At 38.4% G+C, this 25,667-nt stretch overlaps 1 protein-coding gene across 3 annotated transcripts in view; it reads right to left on the reverse strand.

Annotated features, from left to right (window-relative positions):
* Positions 1-16,579: 16,579 nt before the first annotated feature.
* LOC124545999 (serine/threonine-protein kinase Tao) overlaps positions 16,580-25,667 on the reverse strand; it is a 230,593-nt gene continuing 221,505 nt past the window's right edge. For all 3 annotated transcript variants that reach the window (XM_047124968.1, XM_047124967.1, XM_047124966.1), the window contains one exon: positions 16,580-16,610. The gene's annotated coding sequence lies outside the window, so the exon portion shown is untranslated. The remainder of the gene's footprint in view (positions 16,611-25,667) is intronic.

Consider the following 25,667-nt stretch of genomic DNA (forward strand, 5'->3'; position numbering starts at 1 on the left):
CAGAGAACATGGACGAAAATTCAGAACATCATCCATCCAGCTGTTGATACGGAATATCCTCAGATATGAGGTGCACATCATCATCAATGGAGAACCTGAACAACTGGAAAGCATCATAACCGAACAGGTTTTCAGTGCCCGCATGATCCACACACATAAAACGTGAGGGGCCTAACAACAGACTTGTAGGCAGTGGAAGTATCAAACTGGCCAATGATAGGAATTTTCTGTTTATTATAAGTTCTCAGATTTCGCATAACTGGAGACAAGGGAGGGGAGCCCAACTCCAAATATGTGCGAGAATTAATGAGAGTTACTGCAGAGCCAGTGTCCGCTTGCATGCGAATGTCTTTATCCAGAACACGAACAGTAACAAACAACTTATTTGTTGGAGAAAGCACACAGTTAACATCCATGTCCGATGCCTCGTCCTTGTCGACAGGAACTTTAGGGGACTGACACACAGAAGCAATGTGGCCTTTTTTCCTACATGAATTACACGTGGCCCAATGTTTTGGACACGCGGCCCTGTCATACTGTATGAAACAACATGGACAAGAAGGAAGTGCGGAACGAACCTGCTCCTGTGGTTGGTGTTTTTGCTGCGAGCGTTGCGGCCCAACGCGACGTTGTTTATGCGAGTGAACCGCCGCTACATCTTCGTTCTCCTGTGAAACAAGCTAATTGTCCGTGTCGAAAGTTGACTGTACGCGCGCCTAAATCACACCACGCGTCTATTTGCACGCCAGCAGCGTGAGACACTTCAAAGGATTGAGCGATGCTTAGAACTTCTGACAACGACGGGTTTGGCAGTTTTAGGGCACGTTGCCAAACTTCTTTATCAGGAGCAAGCCATAGAATAGCATCCCTAACCATTGAATCAGCATAAGACTCATGATGAGTGTCCGTGACAAACTGACATTTCCTACTCAGACCGTGTAGTACCGCCGCCCAAGCCCGGTAAGATTGATGGGGCTGTTTACGACACCGGTAGAACACCACGCGGGCGGCAACGACGTGGGTGTTTTTTCGGTAATAGTTAGACAATAAGTCACACATTTCTTGGAAGGACAGAGAGGCAGGTTCCCACAGAGGGGCTAACTGAGATAGCAGCTGATAGATCCGTGGGGAAATCCAAGATAGAAATAACGACTTACACATAGGAGCGTCGACAACGCCGAAAGCCAAGAAGTGTTGCCGCAAACGCTTCTCATAATCCTCCCAATCTTCAGTGGCCTCATCGTAAGGAGGGAATGGAGGCAGAGAAGAGGAAGACAGACGATGAGTAATCGACATCAACAACGCCTGAATAGCAGCCGTCAGCTGTGTTTGTTGTTCAATGAGTGCTTGCATAAGCTGTTCCATGTCTGCCCCGTCACAAACACACAAATCCACAACGCAGTGAAAATATCTGACCTCGTCGCCAAAAAGTATTATAACCTTTAATCACCAATAATTGTGTGGATATTCAAACACACTCACTTAGAAACAATAGCTCGTTACATGATAACAACCCAGTATCTTTTATTCGACTCCCGTGCCGCGACACGCGGCCGGCGCCGTTCGTAGCTAGGTGGCGCTCCCACGCTCAGCCGAGTTGCGGAGCGCCTCTATCGCCATTTGCGCGTACTGTCGTGGTGGCACTGTTAAATGTCGTGGCACTGTCACAACACTACCATGTCTCAGTTGTTCAAATCTCCCCATTACACTGTCTTCGCGCATTATTATTAAATATTTCACTGTCCCCATTGCTATGCAATTTACCATCCCCTCACCCCACCCCACCATTCTGATTTTAATTAGGGTCTAAAAGGACCATTTTCCCTTCTGTCCATTTCAAAGAAGAAAAGATAAAAAAGTCACTTTTATACTCTGCTTGGGTTGTCTTCTCTGATGGTGCTGATGATGGTTAATTCTGGTTCATTCTCCTTGGTCTTTGTCCTTCAGATTAAATTTTCCTTCAAGTTGGAATAACATATATTTTTTGTGGTATCATCCAGAAAGAATATCAACAATTGCATAGCCTGAAAAGTATTGTTTGATCATTCACATCCTGGACTAGAGTCCCCTTATTTTGACCTATCACCCTATAATTATTGCATGAAATTATAAAGTGCCCATATTTTGACCTCCCATCCTATAATTAATTCATGAAATTATTTAATTTCTGTCTCTGCTGATTTTCAGGACACATACTTAGTTCTTCATAATGGTACACTGAGCAAACAGGGCAGAAAGTTCAGAAATATCGATGGATCAAAGTAACTGGTACTTAGGTGGTAAATTCTTCTGCATTGTTTCTTGTGGTTCGTGTCTCTGGGTCTCCTTTCTCACTTTCCTGCAGAATACTGACAAAATATTTGGATGTGCAGGAGGTCACAGGTTTGATCTTGTTGTATCAACTCTAATCCAAATAATGAATGTTTCAATTTTCACTTTGTTGATATGTTCTTGAAATCATTTCACAACTTAAAAAAAAAAAGTTTTTTTTTTTGTGGTTCACAGTTGTAAAAAGGTGCTTTTTAACAATGTTATTTAGACATAATTGGTAACACTCGCCCAACTGTGACCCCAACTTCTCTCAACAAACTATGTCACGGCAGTTCACTTACTTCACCCACTGATAGTCCATAGACTGTTAAATACATAGGTAACAACACATTGGTCAAATATGATTAAATTTCTCCATGCTTACATACCTCTCCGATATTTACATTTATCAAAATAATCAAGACAATTTTTTTATAAGAAATATCTACAAAATTTATGACAATGAAAAAAGGGTGTCACAAAATGTGTGATAATACATCTTGTATCAGAAATTACACTTGGTGCATAGAACATGTAGCCAGACCAGTTTGACTACAAACTCAACATGTTGTCTTTATGGTGAGTAGCAGTCTATCATTTTCATGATAACATTGCTATTCCTACCTTGACTTCCCATTATCTGATTTTGCTTCTGCAAAGTTTCGAAGGTAGGAGATGAGGTACTGGTGGGAGTAAAGCAGTGAAGATGGGTTATGAGCCGTGTTTGGGAGCATTTGCCTGCAAATGGCAAAGGTGCTGAGTCTGAGTCTCTGTCCACCATCCAATTTTAATCTGCCAGGAAATTTGGCCCTACCATGTTTTAATTTTCCCACTTTCAGTTAGCAAGAGAAACATGCTGTTTTATTAGTAAAGGAGGAGGCAATAGGGGAATGTCACAACAATTTTTGAATTTTATCAAACATTTTAAGGGGTACAAGGTGCCTTATTAATGCTATGCTGAGGAAAGGAATTCTCCAGGCTACCACAGAGTACATAATCCATCCAATGGTGGAGCAATCAGCTCAAGTTATTATTAATGCCAGCCAGGATCCAACGTACTGCTGCTGGTGATCAACTGATGAGAAGACCAGTAGGAGCTTCAGTTATGTAAGCAACAAAGTCTACAATATCCTTTTTCTATTTGGAATCTAATTTTGACATTAACTGTTACACAACACATCACAGTGGCATGATAAAATGGATTGAAGCTCATTCTGATATGGCATTACAAGTGCTAAGGAAAATCATTAAGCTGTATTACTTCACTGATGGAGTGGGATAATTCATTGACTGATGAGAAGAAGCCATTCATTCCCTTCCTCAAACCTAGTATTTATTGTGGCGATGCCCTCACCAACTGTGTCAGTGAGAATTTGGAGTAGAGGTTCAGCCATCATTATGTCTGCGTCTTAGAATCTAGACAGCTTCTTAGTAACTGTCAACATGGATTCATGAGGTTTCATTGCACCAGTTTTCCCAGAGATGAAGGTTTTCAGCCATTTCAGTCACAGCCTCAAAATTGCTCAGACTGAGTAAAATAGTGGGGAAATCTCAAATAATCAGCCTCTATGATTTCAAGGGTAGCATTGTGGTACCACATATAGGATGAGGCATCTACTTCACTTTATATAGCTAAAAACAGAGACGATGTGACGTATCAAACGAAAGTGCTGTCATGCTGATAGATACACAAACATACACACAAAATTCAAGCTTTCGCAACCAATGGTTGCTTCGTCAGGAAAGAGGGAAGGAGAGGGAAAGACGAAAGGATGTGGGTTTTAAGGGAGAGGGTAAGCAGTCATTCCAATCCCGGGAGTGGAAAGACTTACCTTAGGGGGAGAAAAGGACAGGTATACACTCGCACACACACACATATCGATCCGCACATACACAGACACCTTGGGTTGGTAAACAATGATGTGCACAAAGGTTAGGTGGTTGTGTTGCCGACAAAACACGTTAAAGGGTGAAGAAATTTGGGAAAATTTCGAAAAAACTGCGTGTAAATGTATTAAAAGGAGCGGTTTTGTGGTGGCAGATTATGAAAATGAGGCTAACAATTGTCTGACGAAGAAATAATGACGTTAAAACCTGTGGGAAGCGGCTAAAAATGATCAGTGATGTGGGAAAAATGGAAATGGAAATAAAGCAAAAGTTATTAGAACTAGCCGAAATAGTTGTTCAATAGGTGAAAGGAACTGTTTGTGAACTGGAAACGGTGGATTTTATAGCAGCGGTAGTGTTGAAAGCGGAAAAAAATTTTTTGGTTATGGTTTGGAAGTGGGTTACATATTATTGAGTATATGTAGGTGGGATAAAATTGTATGGTAGATTACGGTAAAGAGGAGAAGGTGAATACAAAGTGAAACTACTCGCAAAAACAGAAAGAGAAAGTAAGATCACAGAAAAGATTTTGAAATGCAACAGTGACAATAACAAACGTAATTGTTGGGTTCAAATTAATGATATGAATATAATAGAAGGAAACATTTCACGTGGGAAAAATATATCTAAAAAAAAAGATGATGTGACTTACCAAATGAAAGTGCTGGCATGCTGATAGATACACAAACAAACACAAATATACACACAAAATTCAAGCTTTTGCAACCAATGGTTGCTTCGTCAGGAAAGAGGGAAGGAGAGGGAAAGACGAAAGGATGTGGGTTTTAAGGGAGAGGGTAAGGAGTCATTCCAATCCCGGGAGTGAAAAGACTTACCTTAGGGGGAAAAAAGGACAGGTATACACTCGCACACACACACATATCCATCCGCACACACACAGACACCTGTGTACTTCATTCAAGTCTCAGAAAGGTCAATACACAATTAATTGAGCATGTTCTGATTGGCAAAGCACTATAATGTTGAGAGAAGCATAAAACTTTAACTTGTCAGAAGAGCAAAAGTGCGAGACATTTCCTCCACTGTGAAATATCTAAAACATATTATTTTTCCCAGTGTTGAGTTTGGTGTTGTGGTCCTCAGTCTAAAGACTGGTCTGATACAGCTCTCCATGTTAGTCTACCATGCGCAGCCCTGTTTTTCTCTGCATAACTACCACAACCTACATCTGTTTGAACCTGCATATTCAAGCCTTGGTCTCCCTTTACATTTTATATCTCTCACACGCCCTTCCATTTTCAAATTGACATTTCTTGATGCATTATGATGGGCTACATCAGCTGATCTCTTCTTTCAGTAAAGTTGTGGCATAAATTTCATTTTTCCCCAATTTGATTCAGTACCTCTTAATTTGTTAGTCAATCTACCCTTTTAATCTTCAGTGTTCTTCTATGGCACCACATTTCAAAAGCTTCTGTTTTCCTCTTGTCTCAACTGCCTATCATCCACCATTTGTCTTCCATTCATGGCTACACTCTAGACAAATTCCTTCTAAAGACTCCCCAGAACTTAAATTTGTATTAGATGTTAAACAACTTCCTCTTTTTTAGAAATTATTTTCTTGCTATTGCCAGTCTACATTATATATTTTCACTTCTTCAGCCATCATCAGTTGTTTTACTCTGCTAATAACAAAACTCATCTATTTCTTTTAGTGTCTCATTTCCTAATCTAATTCTCTCAGCACCATCTGGTTTACTTTGACATGTAGGACGTCATTCTGTTCAAGACTTCTCATTATGTGTGAGCTCAGAACATTTTCTAAGATTCTACAACAAAAAATTGTCAAGGACATTGGACTGTAGTTTTATGGGTTACTTCTACTACCCCTCTAGTAGACACATGTGACCTGTGCTTTCTTTTACCTACTGGACACAGGTTTTGATTTGAGGGATCTACATTACATTATAGTTAACATAAAGGATAACTCAGGTTCAAATATGGTGTAGAATCTGATAGGGAATCGATCAGATCCTATGGTTTCATTCGATTTTAACGATTTCAGCTGTTTCTCAATGCCACTGACATTAATACCTATTTCACTCATCTTTTCAGTGGTACAAAAACTGAGCTGGGGCAATATTCCTGGGTTTTCGTTTGTGAAGGAACATTTGATAACAGAGTGAAACATTTCTGCTTTTACTTTGCTATTCTCAACTTCAGTTCCAGTCTTATCCATGGATGAGTGGACACTAACTTTGGTGCCACTAACAGCCTTTATGTATGACCAGAATTTATTTGGGATGTGTGAAAGATCATTCAATATTCTGCTACGGCAGCCACTGAAGGCTTCACACATTGCCCTCTTTACTGCCAAATGTGTTCGATTCAGCATCTATCTATCTATAGCCCTGTGCTTTGTTTTATACCTATTACACCATAGTCTCTCAAACAATGGAAACTCCCTGTAGGAATACCAACATTGTAAGAAAAGATAGATTGCTACTTACCGTAAAGAAGACATGTCACATTTTAGACAGGCATTATTAAAAGACAGTCACATATAGCTTTTGGGGCAGCCTTTGTCACTAAAGAAAGAAACACACACACACACACACACACACACACACACACACACACACACACGTATATACACACACCTGCAACTTCTTTATTGTAAGTAGCAGTCTCTTTTTTCCTACATTGTTGACACAGTAGTCTCTGTTTCTTTAGAAGTTTCTTTGTTGTGACTGTATACCACAAAGAATATCTTTCATTATGAACTGTCCTACTGGGTACATATCTATCCAGTTCATGATCAATTATTATTTTAAACTTGAGCCACAGTTCCTCTACATGCCACTGTCCTGAGTCAAAAGTTTCAAGTTCCTCATTGAGGTATGACACTACTGTTTCTCTGTCTAGTTGTATATCTTTCTGCTTGTTTTAGTTACTCTTTGTGTACTGCATTCATTGTTGCTATAATTGCCCCATGGTCACTGATACCAGTCTCAATGTAAACTTCCTCAAAGAAGCCAAGTCTGTTTGTTGCCATTTAATCTAATATATTTCCATCATGGGTGAGGTCCTGAACTATCTGTTCTAGGTTGTTGACTACTGTACATGTTGTAGGCAACTTTTTGGTCACTGTCATTTATCTCTGCTGCCTTATAAATTTCAAAAAGTGTATTCCAGTCCACATTCTGAAAAGCTTTCTCTAAATCTACAATTAATGCTATAAATGTAGGTTTGCCTTTCTTCAACCATTCTTCCATGATAACTCATAGATTCAGTATAGCCTCACATGTTACTACATTTCTTTGGAACCCAAATCAATATTCCCCAGGGTAAACCTCTTTGTTTCTCTGTAAATAATTTGTATCATTATTTTGCAACCATGATTTATTATTAAACTAATGTGTAAGTAGTATTCACACCTGTCAACTGTTGGAATTATTACATTCCTCTTGCAGTCTGAGAATATTTTGCCTGACTCATATTTCTTTCACACCAGGTAGAATAACTCTGCCATGGCTGGCTCCCCAATGGAGCTCAGTAATTTTGAAGGAATGTTCTCTGCTCCAGGGGGCCTGTTTCCATTTAGATCTCTCAGTGCTCTGTCAAATTCATTTTGCTGTACCTTATGTCTCATCTCATCTTTAATTACTTATATTTTGTGTAATATTGTCTTCAAGTTTGTTCCCCTTGTATAGACACTCTATACATTTCTTCTACTTTTCCATTCTTTGCTTAGTATTGGCTTGCTATGTGACCTCAAGATATTCACACAGTTGCTTCTCTTTTCTCCAAAGGTCTATTTTATTTTCCAGTAGGCAGCATCTACCTTTCCCATAGTTATACTTGTTTTTATAAATTTGCACGTGTCCTCTAGCCATTCCTTTTAACCATTTTGCACTTTCTGTTAATCTCATTCTTTAGACATTTTTCTTTCCTATACCCTCCTTCATTTGCTACATTTTTATATTTTCTCCTTTGGTCAGTTAAATTAAATATCTCCTGAGTTATCCAACAATTTATACTAGGCCTTGTCTTTTTACTCATGTGATGCTCTGCTGCATTCCCTGTTTCATTTCCCAAAGCTCCACCCTAACAGACCTTGAAGGCCCAATGGTAATGACCAGTCACTGTGTCATCCTCAGCCCACTGGTGTCACTGGACGTGAATATGGAGGTGCATGTGGTCAGCACACCACTCCCATAGCCTTTGTCAGTTTCCATTATTGGAGTTGCTACTTCTTAATCAAGTAGCTCCTCAACTGGCCTCATAAGGGCTGAATGCACTCAATTTGCCAACAACACTCAGCAGACCCAGATGGTAACCCATCCTAAAGGCCCGTCCACACACAACGATCTGTCTGCGCAAATGTCTGTGCACAGCACATCTGCGCAGACAGATCGTTGCGTGTGGACAGAAGATTTGCACCAACCTGAGGTGTGTGCAAACCTGGAAGTTGGAGTTGGAGGTTTGAGCGAAACTTCTCAAATCTGTGGGTTCAAACCACATCTGCGCAGACAAGTTGGAGCGTGTGGACAGGAGATCGCCGCAAATCTGGCGCGAAACAGCTGTTTGGTCAGTCTAGTGTTTGTATTTGTGCGCACAGGGCATTAAAATGGCTGATACTCGTCAGTGTTCTCGAGAGTCTGTAAGTGAATTCATTGAAATATACAGAAACCACCCATGTTTATGGAAGATTAAAAGTAAAGAATATAGAGACCCGAGACAAAAAGACAGCAGCATAGAATGATCCAATTGAAAAATTGCGGGCAGTTGACGCCTCGGCAAACAGAGAAACGGTAATAAAAAAATTATTTCATTGCGAACTGGCGAAATTATTTGCGGATGGATGTCGAAACTTATAATTATCTCTTAAAGATTGTAACCCCTCATATTATGAGAAAAAATACTTGTATGAGAAGGGCAATTTCTCCTCATGAACGGCTGATGATAACATTAAGAATCCTAGCAACAGGAAGGAGCTACAAGGATTTGGAATTTTCATCTGCAATATCGAAACAAGCATTGAGTGAAATAATACCCAACACATGTGAAGCTATATCGAAACAAGCATTGAGTGAAATAATACCCAACACATGTGAAGCTGAAGGATGAGTTCATGAAGGCAAGTCAAGTAAATTAAGTCTGTCAGCGAACCGTTTACCGAAAAGAGTTATCCAAAGTTCAGAAATCTAGAAGATCTGGTGTAGGAGTAGATCACGTATACCAGCCAACGTTATGATATTTTGATCTGCTTGGCTTTCTTAGTGATCAAGAAACGCCAAGACCAAGCAAGAATACAACTGAAGATGAAATTGGAGTATCAATGTGCGAGGAAATGTAAAACAAAACAGGTTCGCCCTGCAACTCTCGCAGTAAATTTACGCGAGAAAACTGCTTTAGCTTTAGCAGCCACCGTCTACACAATTTTGACCGCTTTCTCTGTTTCCTGCAGTTGGTCTGAATGTTTTTTGCAACACAAGTTGCGAACACAGACCACAACAGAACTTCCTCCATTTTTATATTTGAAACTAACTGAATTAAATTTTGACGTTTACGGGGAGCGTAGTCCCTTGCCACTGATATTTCTTTTCTAAACCGACAGATGGCGGGCGAGTAGTAGATTGGGGTTTGTGTCGTGTGAACACACCACATTTGCAGCGATCTTTTGCATGTACAGACATCTGCGCCGATGTCTGCGCAGACAGATCGTTGCGTGTGGACCGGGCTTAAGGCTAGCCAGTCCTGACAGTGCTCAACTTCGGTGATCTGACAGGAACTGGTGTTACCACTACCCATTCATTTTCTATCTTCAATCTTTATTTGTTAATTCACAATGGATTTTTTAAAATGAAACAGGCTTCATCATATGCAGATACAGCTGTATGGGCAAATTAAATGGTACAGCTATAATCTTAGATATTAAAATCAGTATTGTCCATATGACAGAACTGTGTTATATTGAAAGATGACTTTTCTGTTAGTGAGTTACATAATTTTATTTTGAACTTTTTTATATTCCTTTCACCCCCCCCCCCCCCCCCCCCTCTCACCTGCTCCTCTCTCCATCCCCTGTTCCAATCTAATGTTACCTCATGCTCCCTATGAAACTGCCAATAACCTCTAGTTTAGTCATTTCATCAACATCTCAACTCCTTATTTTCCTATCTTTTTGTGGTTTCTTCTGTTTTAGTCTGCAATTCATAACCAGTAAATTATGGTCAAAGTATACACCTGCACCTGAAAATGAGTTTAAAATCTGGTTTTCAAATCATTGTCTTACTATAATATAATTAATCTGAAACATTTCAGTCTCCTCAGGCATCTTTCACTTACGCAACCTTCTTTCTTGATTCTTAAACCAAGTGTTAGCAATAATTCTGTGGCTTGGCTCTAAAAGGGCCAATGTCAATATTTGTCACACTGGTTTTATTGCTGCTCTTCACAATGTTAAAATGGCCAATGTCTAAGCCACGTAGGATGAGAGATACTGGGGTTTTAAGATGTAAGCCCCAAAGTGTTTTATCAAGTCTCCAATCAGCATAAATGGGCCAATCTTGACATTGGCCTTCCCTCTTACTTTACATTTGTTGTAAGAAGGGCCAATGTCAACACTGGCCTTTTTTGCTGACAGTTTCAACAACTGAAACTGTGCTGTGACATTGGACTTAAATCTGACAGCAATACACAATAATAAGAGTTGTTCCTTTAACAATTACCTTAACCATTCGGCACATTGTTAGTGAAGAGTCTAGACAGTCTTGGTAGGTACAAACATCACGTTTCACAGAGGCGATAAGGAAGAGCCTGATGAACAAAATGCGCCTGAAATATCAATGCTGAAGTTGTCACTTTGCCTTGAAGGTAAGTTTATTAAAATAAAGTGGCATCGGGAGCATTTATCCCTAATTGTTCCAAAACATTGGCTGGTATCTCTAATTAATGCCATTCTAAAATATTATCAACCACCTATTAAATTTATTTTATTTTCATTTTTTTAAGGTCATTCCAGTACCAATCCAGAAGGAAATGCATGTTCATCATTAGTGGCAGACGTGATTTTGAGTTCTGATGAAGATGTATTTGATGATTCTGATGAATATGTTTCAAGTGGTGGTGAAAGTAGTGATGAAAGCAATGACGGAGGGAATATACCTGTACAAAAGACAGTTAAAAGATCTTCAAGGATTGAAGAAATTGGTCTAATTCAAAAGCAGTCTGGCAATGAAACAACAAAGTTCAGTGTAAGGGGGAGGAAGAAATGTCATCCACAGGATTCATCCAGAAGAGAAAAGTGAAACGAAAAATTGTGGGAGAAAAATTGGAGGAAAGAATTGAAAACTGAAGGAAACAAGTACATGATGTCGAAAGGGAAGTTATACCTGCTAAAGTTCTGAAATCATCAAGCAAGTGCAGGAAAAATTGCAGAGGAAAAGTAAATGACGATGAGAGAGAGAAAATGTTCATAGAATATTACAAATTGTCCCGAGAAGCTCAAAATCAATTCATAGCGAATCATGTGTCTGAGGTAAAGAAACATGTGGAACATTTAAGGAACAAACCATGAAGCAGGCAAAAATATTCCAGGAAGTACTTTCTTTACATTGGAGACTAAGATAGAAGCACGCCAGAATATGAAACAACATTCTTATATGAGATTTTCTTTTAGCACGCCAGAATATGTTCCTTAGTACATTTTCTTTAACACAAAAGAAAGTAAGAATAATTGTGGAGAAAAGACAGGGCTCTGAAGGAGGAGTATGTTCTGAAGATGGATGTGGTAAACATTCTAATCATTCAAAAGTTCCATCTGATGACATTGATTTAATAAAGGAACACGATAACATGTTTCCTTCCTACGGCAGCCATTATTCTCGATCCAATTCTACTAAAAAATATTTATCTCCAGACTTGAGTATTTCAGCAATATACTGGCTCTATCAAGAATTTTGCCAAACCAAGGTATGAAGCCAAGAAGTGAAGCACGTTATTTAAGAGTTTTTGTGACTTGCTTCCACAAACTGAAGACTGACACTTGTGCAAAATGTGACAAATACATAATGTTACTCAAGAATTGTACTGATGGTGCTGAACATTGCAAGGTTGAAATGGAATGACAGCAACATTTGAATTTATCCCAGGCTACTTACGATCAGAAAGACAGTGATAAAAGGAAAACTGAGCAGAATTCCATTGTAATAACCCTGGCCTTTGATTTGCAGAAATGCCTACCCACTCCTTTTCTATGCTGTAGTGTGGCATTTTACAAAAGACAACTTTGGACCTTGAACATGACCATCTATGTAAAGAGACATAAAGAATGTTCTCCAGTATGTTACATTTGGAATGAAACAGTGGCAGGAAGAGGTGGCCAAGAAATAGTTTCTTGTCTATATGATTATTTGATGAAACTGGCCAATGAAATTGTTGAGGTACACCTGTACAGCTATTCGTGCACTGGACAAAACAGAAATATTTTTATTGCCATTGTGTCTCTGAGAGTAGAGGAAGAATTTATTATTCAGGGAAGACGTTTGGAAATCAGCCACAAGTTTCTTGAAGTTGGACATTGAGAAGACAAAGGGAACAACAACTGTTGAAATAGAACAGCCAAGAGACTGGGCAAAATTAATATGCATGGTTCCCCGAAAACCACCAATAACTGCAATAGAGCTGGAACAAAAGGACTTCTACAACTTTAAAGACTTGGTAAGAAGTCATTATCTGCACAAGAAAATTAACACAGAAGGGAATCCTATTGTTAGGAACAAGATAAAATGGATGAAGTATCAGTCAGGTATGTTAGGAATTATCTCCTATAAACACAGTTACTCCTCAGAAGAACCATTCAAGATGATAGATCTGAACAGAAAGAAAACTTGACACTTTCTATGCCAAAACTTGTATCTATTTCTGATGCCATCATACCCATTTCAGAAAATGGGTAAAAGGGATCTCCTTCCATACATCAGTGTAAGCAGTTGTCCATTCTACATGCAGTTCATCAATCGCCTGAGAGCTAATACACAGTCAGATGAAAGAGATAAACAGATATTTTATGAAGGGGAGGATGAGGATGGTGATGATGAGGGAAATGAGTGATGTATTTTTTCTCTCCCCTTTTACAGTATAAATCACAGTGTATGCAAATTATTTGTCTGATATTAAGAAATGTGAATGAACAATCCCCCCCCCCCCCCCCCCCTCCTCCTGATCGCGAGATCAAACAATGTTTTCATGATTTATGGTGATAAAAAGTGATTTCTGGAACACATAACAGTTGCTATCAGTTATTAACTTCTTGAGGAATGAATAAAGTTTTTAATTAATGAGTACAAGGAAATATTTATCTGACAATTACCTGTTTCTGCTTATTCAGTGTACCTGACCCTGATGTCCAAAGGTCCAATGTCAAATAATTTAAGAGAGTTAATTATGTTAAAAATGGCCAATGTCATCGCAAGTCCTTTAATTTGGAAGTTGAAAATTCTAGAAATTTATTATTTAAAAATAAGCTTTAGTTAAGTTGATTTACTATAATTATATTAACAAATAGCTACAAATATATTGTTAATAGATATCAGAAAATATTCAGAAGCTTATAACTTAAAACTAATATTCTTGACATTGGCCCTTTTAGAACCAAGCCACAGAAGTATGTCCTTTGCAGAAGCCTGAGGCAGCTTCCACTTTCATTCCTTTCCCCCAGTCCATGTTCTCCTACTGTTTTCTTACTCTCAAATTCCAGCTTCATCTATCAAAATTTAACTTTTGTCTCCCTTAAATATCCAAATAATTTCTGTTATCATATATTCTTTCAATCTCTTCATACTCGGTGGTACTAATAGGCATGCAGACTCCTACTACCAATGTGTGTGTTGGCTAGGTGGGTATCTTAGCTACAACAATTCATTCACTATACTGTTCATAGTAGCTTTCCCACATTCCTATTTTCTTATTTATTATTAGGCTTACTGCTGTATACCTATTTGACTTCGTGTTGAAAACCCAGTACTGAATTGACCAGAAATCCCACACTTCACTAATTCCCATTGTAACTTCAACCTATCCATTTCCCTTTTTAAATTGTCTAACCTACCTACATGATTAGAAGATCTAATATTCCAACCCATACAAGAAAGCCAGTGTTTTTTTGTTTTTTTCCTTTCCTGATGACAATGCTCCTAAGCAGCCCCACCCACACATCTGAATTGTTGAATTTTTTTATCTCCAGAATATTTTCCCAAGAGGATGCTATCACCAGTAAGCCATACAGCTGAGGTGTATGCCCAGGGTTTGCAGCATAGGAAGGCCACATTGGTTAATGTTAAAAGACCACATCAGTCAATCATCCACATTGTTGCCCCTCTTCAGAGACCACAGACTGGTCTGGCTTCTGTTGTCATTGCACTGTAGCAGTTGCCTGTATCATTGAGACACACCAGTCTCCCCACCTCAACGAGTTACATAATTCATGGGGAGAGGAGGAGTTTTCCAGTTATAAATACATATAATATTCTCAAATAATGAACTTTTTCAAGAAGAAGCTGCGAATCTAAACAAACTTCCTGTCTCTGTATGTACATTAACACAAGTGAGTGGGAAAACAATCCTGTAATGATCTAATACAGTATTACTAATGTGTTGCTTGACATAGTCATACTGATTAATTATCTATGAGTTTTTCAAAGCAGTATGAAATGGAATGGACATGTAAGGATGGTAGTAGGGATGGCAAATGGTCGACTTGTTTGTTGAGGGAATTTTAGGAAAGCATAGCTCACCTATGAAGGCGACTGTGTATAAAGCACTAATGTGACTTATTCTTGCATACTGCTTGTGAGCTTACAATCCCCACCAGGTCAGATTAAAAGAAGAAATTGAAGTGATTCAAGGGTGCAATAGTAGATTTGTTATGGGTATGTTCAATCAACACACGAGTACTATGGAGATGCTTGATGATCTCAAATGGGAAACCCTGGATGGAAGATCATGTTCTTTTTGCAAAATACGATTGTGAAAATTTAGAGAACAAGCATTTGCAGCTGACTGCAGGAAGATTCTACCGCCGCCTACGTGCATTTCACATGAAGACTGTGAAGCCAAGATGAGAGAAATTAGGGCTCATACAAAGGCATATAGACAGTCATTTTTTCCTTTGTTCCATTTGTGAGTGGAACAGGAAAGGAAATGAAGAGTAGTGGTACAAGGTCCCCTCATCCATACACCACTTGGTGGCTTGCAGAGTAAGTATGTAGATTTAGATATGTAAAGTATAAGGAAGTAAGTAAGTTCAGAGTTTGACATCCCATTGACAATGAGGTCATTAGAGATGTATCACAAGTTCCAATTAAGGGAAGGTGAGAAAGAAAATTTGCTGTGCCCCTTCAGAAATGCTGCCATTTGCTTGAAACAGTTTGGGGAACTCCTGGAAAACCTAGATTGGGATGGTCATATATGGATTTTAACTGTCATCCTCCAAAATACAAGTCCATTGTGCTAACAACTGCACCATCTTGCTGGTATGTAAAGTTTAATAGGACATACTGTGTCAATGTGTGTTCACAGCCTTTCATCAAATGATCGCCTCATCCATATACTCATTGCCTCCTATGGTAGCACTGTAGACATACCTGAGGTAGCACATTAGTCAGAACCTCTGATTTACTTGCCAGTTAACTGGATATGTTAACTAGCTATATTCCAGCCACATGAATGCCCTTTCATTTGTTCTGGCCGGTCTGATTTCTCATTGACTCTTACAGAAATACTGGAGATATTCGGAGCACCAACATACTTGTTTATTAACTGTATCTGCTTGCCACAATGTGTGTTATCCTATAGTTTCAGTTTGTATTCTATTTATCAGGTAAATTTCATTTCCATTCACTTTTAGTTTCAGCCAGCTTTCTGTTCCTAGTACTAGATGACCATTATTGTTGATATTTTATTTTCAAACCTATTCCATAAGTTCATTAATGGCATAAATACAAGAATGTGGTCCTGGTCACATGTATTTTTATTACATGCATGTCATTTACATTACATAATTACAAACAGAGATTAAAAAGCACTTGTTCATTTATTTATTCATTTGTCCTTTGAATAATTCTTGTACAAGACATGCGCATGGCAATGCACTAAACACACATTATGGTATTGGACGAGTCATAGTATGATGTGGTTGATGACATGAGGTGGTACTATGAGAAATTACAATACATGATTTTACATAGTTACTATTTATTATGATGTTATTATACTTTCATATCTCACTCATACATGTACTAAATAAGTACTTTGTTGACTCAGTTACAAATTACAACTTACTACAAGGCTATTAGAGTTGATCATCTCTCTCTCTCTCTCTCTCTCTCTCTCTCTCTCTCTCTCTCTCTCTCACACACACACACACACACACACACACACACACACACCTAAAATAAAGCACATGATCTGCATAGTTACTGAGGGTACAAACACAATTTTATGCATATTTTACATTAGTGTATTACTTTACAAAAATCATTTCTGAAATTGATTTCATATTTCATTGCACATGTATGGAGCAAACATCCCGGCACAGCATAAAAGTGATGATCAAACAGGTAACTATTCAACAGGCAGAGACTTCATGTATTTTTCATTTCTCTTGGTAGACTTCTTAAGTTGAATGCCTTGGTTAAATGGCGAATTAAATTATGCATTCTTTGAACATGGAATTTCATTTGCTGCCTTGTACCACTATTTATAGTGTTACCTTTTACAAATTTACACATTTCTAATATGCAGAAACTGCCAAGGGATGAAATGAGTGATTTTTGGAAGAACCGTCTGCAGCTGTCAGTTGGCTTTGGACTGTTAATTACTCTCACAGCTCTTCTGCATGAGGGAAATATCTAAGCATGTGGAGCTTCTCCCAAGAATATGATACAATACTGTATTACACAATGAAATTCTTCATGGTAAACAATGTCAACAGTCTCTGTGCTTGTGCAATATGCAAATAAGTGTATGCACTAGCACACTTTATTCAGTGTTCTATTAGATTTCCTGCTGTGCGTTTGATGGTTTCAGTTGTCCAAGATGCAGATCTTGTTCCTGATGTGGGAGATATTTCAGAGCCATGTACTTTCACATTGTACATATTTCTTGATTTTCAGATAAAAGTCAGGGAAGGTGGTTGTATTTGTGTTAATTATCAGGTTATTTCTGTCAAACCAATCAGCCAACTCATCTCTATCTTCACTTATGGCCTCCTGGAGCTCATGGTCATTTCCACTGTTGAGCAGGACACTGGTATCATTTGCAAAGACTGTACTGGTATTGGCACTGATGATTAATGGTAAGTTGGCTTATGTGAAGAAGGAACAGAATTAGTCCAAATATTGAACCTTGGGGCACATCATGTGCAATAGTTCCTCAATCAGAGTAGTAATTTTTGATGTGTCCTTACGTTTTATTGCTACTTCCTGTTTCCTGTTTGAGAGGTATGAGATAAATCAGTCTAGAGGGATACCTCTAATGTCATAGGACTGCAGTTTGCTTACAAGAATTTTGTGGTCGATGACATCAATTGCTTTTGATAAACATTGGAAGATCCCAACTGCTTTTTGTTTTTTGTGTAGAGCACCTAGGGTGGAATGTATGTGCTTGTATACAACAGCAGTCATGGATTTATTCTTTCTGAAATCACACTGAGCATTAAAACAGAGTTTGTTCCTTTCCAGAAAATAAATTATTTTTTGATAAATTAATCTCTCCAGAAACTCACAAAACATGGCTAATAATCGCATAGGTTTGTATTTTTCCACATTATTTCTCTCAGATTTGTTAAGGATCTGATAACTTCTGTTACTTTCATAGTCAGGAACTGTACCTGTCATAATTCCACATTATAGTTTGTTTTTAAGTTTCTTTGTGCTTAATATAACTTTCTCAGCAACAGCTTCACAGAAGAATATAAGGACTATGGAAGTTTTTATTTAATTTTGTCTATTGGGTATGGGTTTGTTGATGCTTTCATATTAGTCTCTGAATATATTTGCATCTTCTTGTGGATTAAGAGTCAGAGTTGGGTGTCCATGTTCATGAGGCAGCTGATTTGCTTTACTGTCTTTGCTCTTGTTGCCATGTAGTCATCAATGGCCATTCACTTGGCTTCTGCTATAACTTTCCTAAGGATTGTGACATACTGTTAATGTGTCTCACTTGAGAGGGGGAGCTGGGATTGTTATTTTTTTAAGACCTCTATTCCTTTTGGAGAAAATCTTTATGCCAGTTGTTATCCATGGCTTTCTTTTAGATTCTTTTCATTTAATATGTTTCAATTTGAGAGGAATAGCAATCTTGAAGTAGTAGAGAAATCTATATCATCTGCTTCATATATTTTCATCAATTTTCCTGAATGTAGGAAATTGTTGAAGGTTTTCATACTTTCACTTCTGTAAATTCTTACATTCAAAGGTTCTATGGACTGGTAGAGACAGTTGGTAATTATCTAGTCTAGAGTTGTTTTGGTATGGTTTTGCATCTTGTGGCGAAAGTTTCACTAGCTTTCAGATTGAATGAGCTTACGAGATTCAATAGAAATTCTCTCATGAGCACTGGACTTTAAAGTCCAGATATTAGTACTTTTTTGGTTTAGTGAAGTTTTTTAAGAGTAATTCAAAGTTTTTGAGGAAGGTATTTACACTGCCTGTTGGGGAACAATAAAAACACGCAATAATTATATTTGTTTCTAAACTATAGGCAGCAGCTAGCTTATAATCCTTCTCTTTATTTAAATGACCAAACTGGTCAAAACTATAATGCCACTACACAGTCCTTGAGCAAACATTATAAGTCTTCAGCAAAAGTAATGAAGTATCGTAGAAGCTGATGTGGAGCATTGCATTAACAGCCGTGAGCCAGTAGTCGCCTGAGCGGTGATGTGTGGGTCACAATAAGAGACACGCAAAGGATTGCAAGGCAAGGGTAGCTAAGCACAGCAGTAAACTGCACCATACAGCAGCAACTGCATAGCAAGCAGGGTGATGTCATCACACTGGGGCAAGCTTCTTGTTGTTGATGACATGAGTAGGTGCTGAGTTTCAGTGAAACAAATGCATACCACAGGCATATAAATAAGTCTAAATTTTGAGGCAAGGGGTCACTTCTTGTCACCGGAAACCAGCAGCACCAATGTGACTTCAGAGGTCAGAGCTACATTGGACAGTGAGATGACGGGGCATTGACAACTGCAGCCACCAGTCCAAGACCGGGATGTGACTGCCACCAGCACTGAGTCCTTCAAGGGATTTGGTGCCACAGCCCTGCTGACATGCTGTCTTGCTGCCGCCGATGCAGAGTTCCTATGGGGCCTCAGTGTCACAGCACCAACTGCAGTCTGCCTCCAGAGAGCAGTGAATCGTATCCCGTTCACAGCTGTATTCGTGATGCAAGTAGGGTGACGGGCTGCTGGGTCTCCACAATGCTGAGGAAAATAGTATGCCACTGATGTCAACAGCTGTGGCCTCTGAAGGCTGCTGCTAACACTGGCTTTCTGTGAGCAACACAGAGTACCAACTCTCAAAAGCAAGCCAGAAGTCGCCGCCCGCTCGTCGGCATCAGACAGGTGCACGGTCACCTCATTATGTCACGTACTGAAGTCAATAAAAGTCATTCTTAACTGTCAACAGTTTGTCCACCACCACTGCACCCTTCAGAATGCAGTCAAGAGCGAATCTCTGAGCCTACTACCAAACCGTTTGGAGATAGAAACCAATGCCTACAACAAATCAATCTGTGGATGAAGAATGACTTTACTACAGGGACCCAGTTTTGTCGAATCATTATGACGTGAGTGCAGTCTTTTTCACGTATTTTTATTAGGGATTGAATCACACTTGTACGTTCAGAGTAAGACAGGGGAATGAATTTTTTTGAGGAGACATAAATTGCTGTCAGATTTTATCTGGTTGATATAGGTAATATAAGAATGTTCATTGTCTAGTAGTATATAAGGCATTTCATGAGTAGTTATTCGGGAGGTGATGTTAAGTTTAGCTATTGTTTTTGTGTATAATAATAAATATAAGCAGCCATAAGGCCAGTGTTATTAAGATGCAGTAAGAAATACGATAGTAATTTGATTTTGTTTTCTGCACAGCAAGGAGTATGGCTCAGTATTTAAGCATGTCAGGAATTGGGTAGTATCAGGATAGTGATATGCTGAAGTGTTTTTTCTTCCCTTCTCATTTATATTTGTGTAGCTGATAGGAGGTAATCATGTTATGGTCAATACCAAAGGGAGCAGGGTTTTTCAGTAGTGCAAGGGACGATCACAGCAGAAGTATTGATAATTTTAAGAGGCGATGTAGATAAATTGCAAGTGGAAAAGGTGGAGTGTAGTAACAGATTAGAAGCACTTTACACTGAGGCAAAGCAAATAGTTTATCACAAAACTCCAAAGTATAGGGAGAAGATGCAGAGAGAGCATCAGGAATGGATAATGGACATCAGGATGTTAGGAATATGTTGATTATGGAAAAAAAGAGGAAGCAGAAAAAAGGGAGGAGGAGGAAGCAGAAAGAAGGGAGGAGGAGGAAGCTGAAATGGAGGGGAAAGGGCTTGTAAACAGTTTACCTGTTTCTGCAGAAGAGCCATCTACCATTAATGTAGTTGAGCTAGTCGGTCCATGAAAGTTAAATGAGTTGTAGACAGTGACAAAAGGCAAGGTACTGGGAATTTATGTGAGGCACAGGATGATGATGATGTTGAAGTTAAGAAAAGTAATGTAGAAGTACCAGCTCTGATATTGTGTCGAATTATGGGAGTCTGGGGTAGTTGTAGAGCCAGACGAAATGTGTGTGGGCTGCACCAAAGTAAGGGTGGGGACAGTAACATGGTCGATTTAAGTGCAGTAGTATCTGCCCCACTGGGTGAATAATGAGTATTGTGGCTAGATGCACTGTGAAGTGCATGTGTCGATGATTTTTGCAATGTGCAGTGTGGAACTGCAGACCATTTTGTTGTTTTACATACTACTGGGAATGCACAAGAGTTTGTTGGTAGTTGTGTTGCAAATGTTGTGGCAGAAATGGTACGGGCACACATATTTCCTCAGGAAATGAGTGAATGGAGGAGAAGAAAGATGAGTTTTCCTAGTGTAAAACTGTTACCAGGCACAAAGAAGTTGTTGTGGGTGGGAGGAGCACCAGAAAATATGAAGAAATATAAAAAATATGAAAATATGAAGAAATATGAAAAAAATATATGAAATATGAAGAATGAGTGGGACACTGGTTCAGTGAATTTTGATAAAGTATCACCTGATGATCTTCATATCCTGACTATAATCAGTGCCTGATGGAATGAAAACCTCCAATGGTCTTACGAAATTAAAAGGAGACATTATGTCACATCCTGGGTACCAAAATTGCAGATACATCACAAACTTTGTAATGACAATGGCATGACTCCAATTCAGTCACGGGAAATTCCAGCAACATCTCTACATGATCGCATCAGCTTCATGTGAAAGTGGCAGTGAGGAAGATGTTAATTGCATTTTCTTTGGTTGCCACAAAGGTATCAAGAATCTACAAAACTAATACAGCACCTGATGACCTTTGGAAATGCTTCACCAACAAACATTAGCAACAGAAGACATACAAGTGTATAAGCTTCTACATGATTTTATAACATAGGGTCAAATAAGAATATAGGAAAAGACCATTTTTGTACATTATAATACACTAATATGTTAACACATTTAGATCATTGATTGAAGTTCAGTTTAAATGTATGTAACACATAGTAGTGGTTTGTTACGGTTCTGAGGCTGACTGTATGGGTGATGCAAAAAACATGCTGACTTTTGTTGATTACTGAAATAACCATAAGTATTTTGTCTTATCATAATGTGCAATTGGTAAAATAAACACCCCTGCAAGAAAGTTTAGCTTATAAACAATCAGTTATGTGATTATAAAAGATGATTATTTCAAAGTATTTTGAGAGGACTTACTATACGTAAAAAATGAGATAATATTTAAGAAAAGATTTACTAAATAAAAATTTAATTATTTTTTATAACAACAAATAATCAAAAATGGAATATGAATAATTCAATTTGGAAAGACCCACCTTCCATGGGGTAAGCATTAACTGGAGGCACGCACAAATTTCTCTGAAATTTCTGCACTCCATAGTTCAGTCTGTAAGACTAGAAGAGTTAAGACTGGCTAGTAATGAACCACAAGGCTTTTCAGAAATTGTCTAATAGTTTTCTGCTACCTGTAGCGAGGGAAACTTGATCAGCACACTTAAGTTACTTGCAAACATTTAAGGTTTAAACTGTTTTGGTAATTTGTGTTGTAAATATATTATGCATACCAAGATGGAGTATTTGGTGCTATCTATCTCATGTTTTAGTTTATTTCTCTAATGCTAGTCTGTTAGTACAAATGTACCCTTTCTGTGCAGAAATGACAGGCTGAGATATGGCGCATTAATACCAAATCACATAATTTTCCTTTCACCCAATTTTACAGCCTACAAAATGAAAGCCTATAGGTCACAAGGAGTATAAAAGTAACATTTCTCCTTTATATTTAGTTTTGCTAAAACTTTATAATGAGAAGCAGCAGAAAGATATTTACACGGAAAATTGATTCATTATCTATCACTGATTATGTCCTCCAGAAGCAATGAACTGCAAAAGAGTGAACATTATGGTTTATCACCTCATTGCCAACAAGGTAATTAAAACATAGTACAAGTAAGAGTTGGGCTAGACTGGGGAGTGGCTGTATCTTCTTCAAAGGAACAGTTCCAACATTCACATTAAGCAGTACATGGAAACCGAGGCAAAACTAAATTTGATACATTGAATAGTAATTTGATTCCTATACCACCAAAATGAGAATCCAGTGCCTTAACCACTATGACTCAATTATTGGAATAAGATGTCTAATGTGGGATCATTTTTTTGTTTCTGCTTTTACAAATGCCTTTTGAGAAATATGCTTAGAGAGCCTGACTAACTGCAAGGTCTGTTAAAGGGGAAGACAGAAGACAGGGATAGCAGTGCAGGTCAAGCATCATCAAATCAATGCACAATCTCAGTACTTTTCAAATGGTATCTCTTAGATGCAGCTGCAGCATGAAGAATTAGTTTCCATTGGTAGCCTACTGTTACAGTCTTCTCCTACTGAAAATCTGACAATGGCTAATATGCCATAGCTGAACATAATTTACCCTCTTTGGTTTTGATCATCATTACCTGACAAAAATTCCCTTTAATTAGTGCTTAAATGGACAGTACAGATCTTTAAACCCTATTCCAAGTAGGTGGCTTTGTACACTGCTAGTTTGTTCACTTGTACTGCTGTGGCAATTTATTTCAGAGACAGTGGTAAAAGAAGAGCTGGTTGGGAATGCACTACCCATTCAAGAGAGACACATCATAAATAAAGTCTAAAGTTGTAAGGCGTACAAGTTAACATACATGAGACTGGTATTGAGTAAGCAAATATGGCAGAAGCACGGAAGAGACCAGAGACATACAAGCCAGCAGGAAAAGAAAAGTTGAGTTCAAATTTCAACAAGGAACTCTGCAATGTAAGCTAGACAGAATGAAAAACAAGAATGAGCATGCAGAATGGCAAAAATATTTGTATCAAAAGGGGTAGGGTGCTGATGATACAGCTCATGGGAGTACTTGGATGTCATCCCATATTTACTACTCTTTATGCACGGGGAAAATCTATGACCTACCAACTACTGTGAAATTTCTTCCTTTTTCTACATCCACCATTCCAAATATCCACATGTGTTGTGGAACTGGCTAATAAAACTGCAGTAAAGGAAGATTAGGGTTCATGATCTTGTTGGTATGATCAGAATCAGAGGGTTCATAGTGGAGTTATGCACTCTGGCGGTAAGATACTCTACAAGTTCCAGTCCAACAAGCAAAAACACACATCTCATCAGCCACTCCTTCAAAAAATTATATGAATACCTAGAATCAAAGATTGAAAAGTTCTAAATGGCAAGTAGCACTGCTTATTGTAAAATGCATGACAATTAGCAATGCACAAGATTCAGTATTTACAGATGTGGGTAAATAATTTATTTGAAAAGCACCATTGTATTCATATAAATATGATGCAACTAATGGCAGATAAACAGCAGCTACAGAGTATAACTAAGGAGGCAGTACTTTTTTTTTTTCAAAGGAGCAACTTCCTTACTAATTGAATTTAGATGGCATAAATGTGAATAATAGTATGAAACACAGATTAAGTTCATATGGCTGTCGGTCTTCGTCTTTTCTTAATATATACTTTGATTATTTTTCATATCCTTGAAGGTTGTTGCTCTTGACAGGATCTACAGAAAACAATGAACAGAAGTCAATGTGCTCCATCTGCTCTCTAAACCACTTTGTTTCACCTGTAAAAGTTTTACTAGAAATATATTCTTTTAAGACTGCCAGTTTCAGTTTCCCTCAATAGTATCAGAAGCTGCATTTTCTCATAGTGATTGGTCTATAACATTAGTTACTTATGTTAACAACATAATGCACAGTATAAATGGTACAATAGATGAGAAACATTTTATCAACATAAACACTTTCATACTCACCACAGTCACCTACACACATCAAAAAAGTGTTGCATCACCACAGTTCTAGGAGTTCCTGACCCTTTATGTAAAAATGGAATAGCGATATACAAAATCAACATTTCAGCTCTCGTTATTGCTCATGAAAACAAAAAAGTGCAAGTTGTAGAATAATAATCTAGACTTTCTGAATTTGTGTTCCAAATTGCAGCATACACCAGTACCTCTAACACTTAGTAACACGTCCTCTCCCATTGATACATGCCTGTATTCGTCATGGAATATTGTCCACTAGATATCAAGGCACTGTTGGCCCAGATCGTCTCACTCCTCTCAACAGCAATGTGGTGGGTCCTCTTGCCAGAAAAACAGCCCTGTTCAACGTATCCAAGGCACGTCCGATAGGATCCACATCTGGAGAACATATTGGTGATTCTAATCTAGTGATTTCATTGTGATGAAGGAACACATTCACAAGATGTGCATACTGAGCTCGAGAATTTTTCTAAACTGCTGCTGATATGGTTGCAGTATGTATAAGAGGATGTAATCACTGTATCATATAGCTGTTTGACTGCCTTCAATGACCACCAGTCATGTATGTCAGCCCCATATAATGCCATCCCACAACATCAGGAACCATCACCTTGCTGCACTCACTGGACAATGTATCTAAGACATTCAGACTGACCAGACTGCCTCCAAAAATGTCTCTGATGATTATGTGTGAAGGCACATGGGGATATCATCTACAAATAGAACTTGATGCCAGTTATGGCGAGCCCGTTCACCATGTTGTCAGATCCATCTGATCTGTACTGCACTGCACAATGTCTAGGTGTCAAAGTTGGACCTCGACACAGATATTAGGAGTGAACTTGCAC

Source organism: Schistocerca americana, chromosome 8 (assembly GCF_021461395.2).
Source record: "Schistocerca americana isolate TAMUIC-IGC-003095 chromosome 8, iqSchAmer2.1, whole genome shotgun sequence".
Taxonomy (NCBI): domain Eukaryota; kingdom Metazoa; phylum Arthropoda; class Insecta; order Orthoptera; family Acrididae; genus Schistocerca; species Schistocerca americana.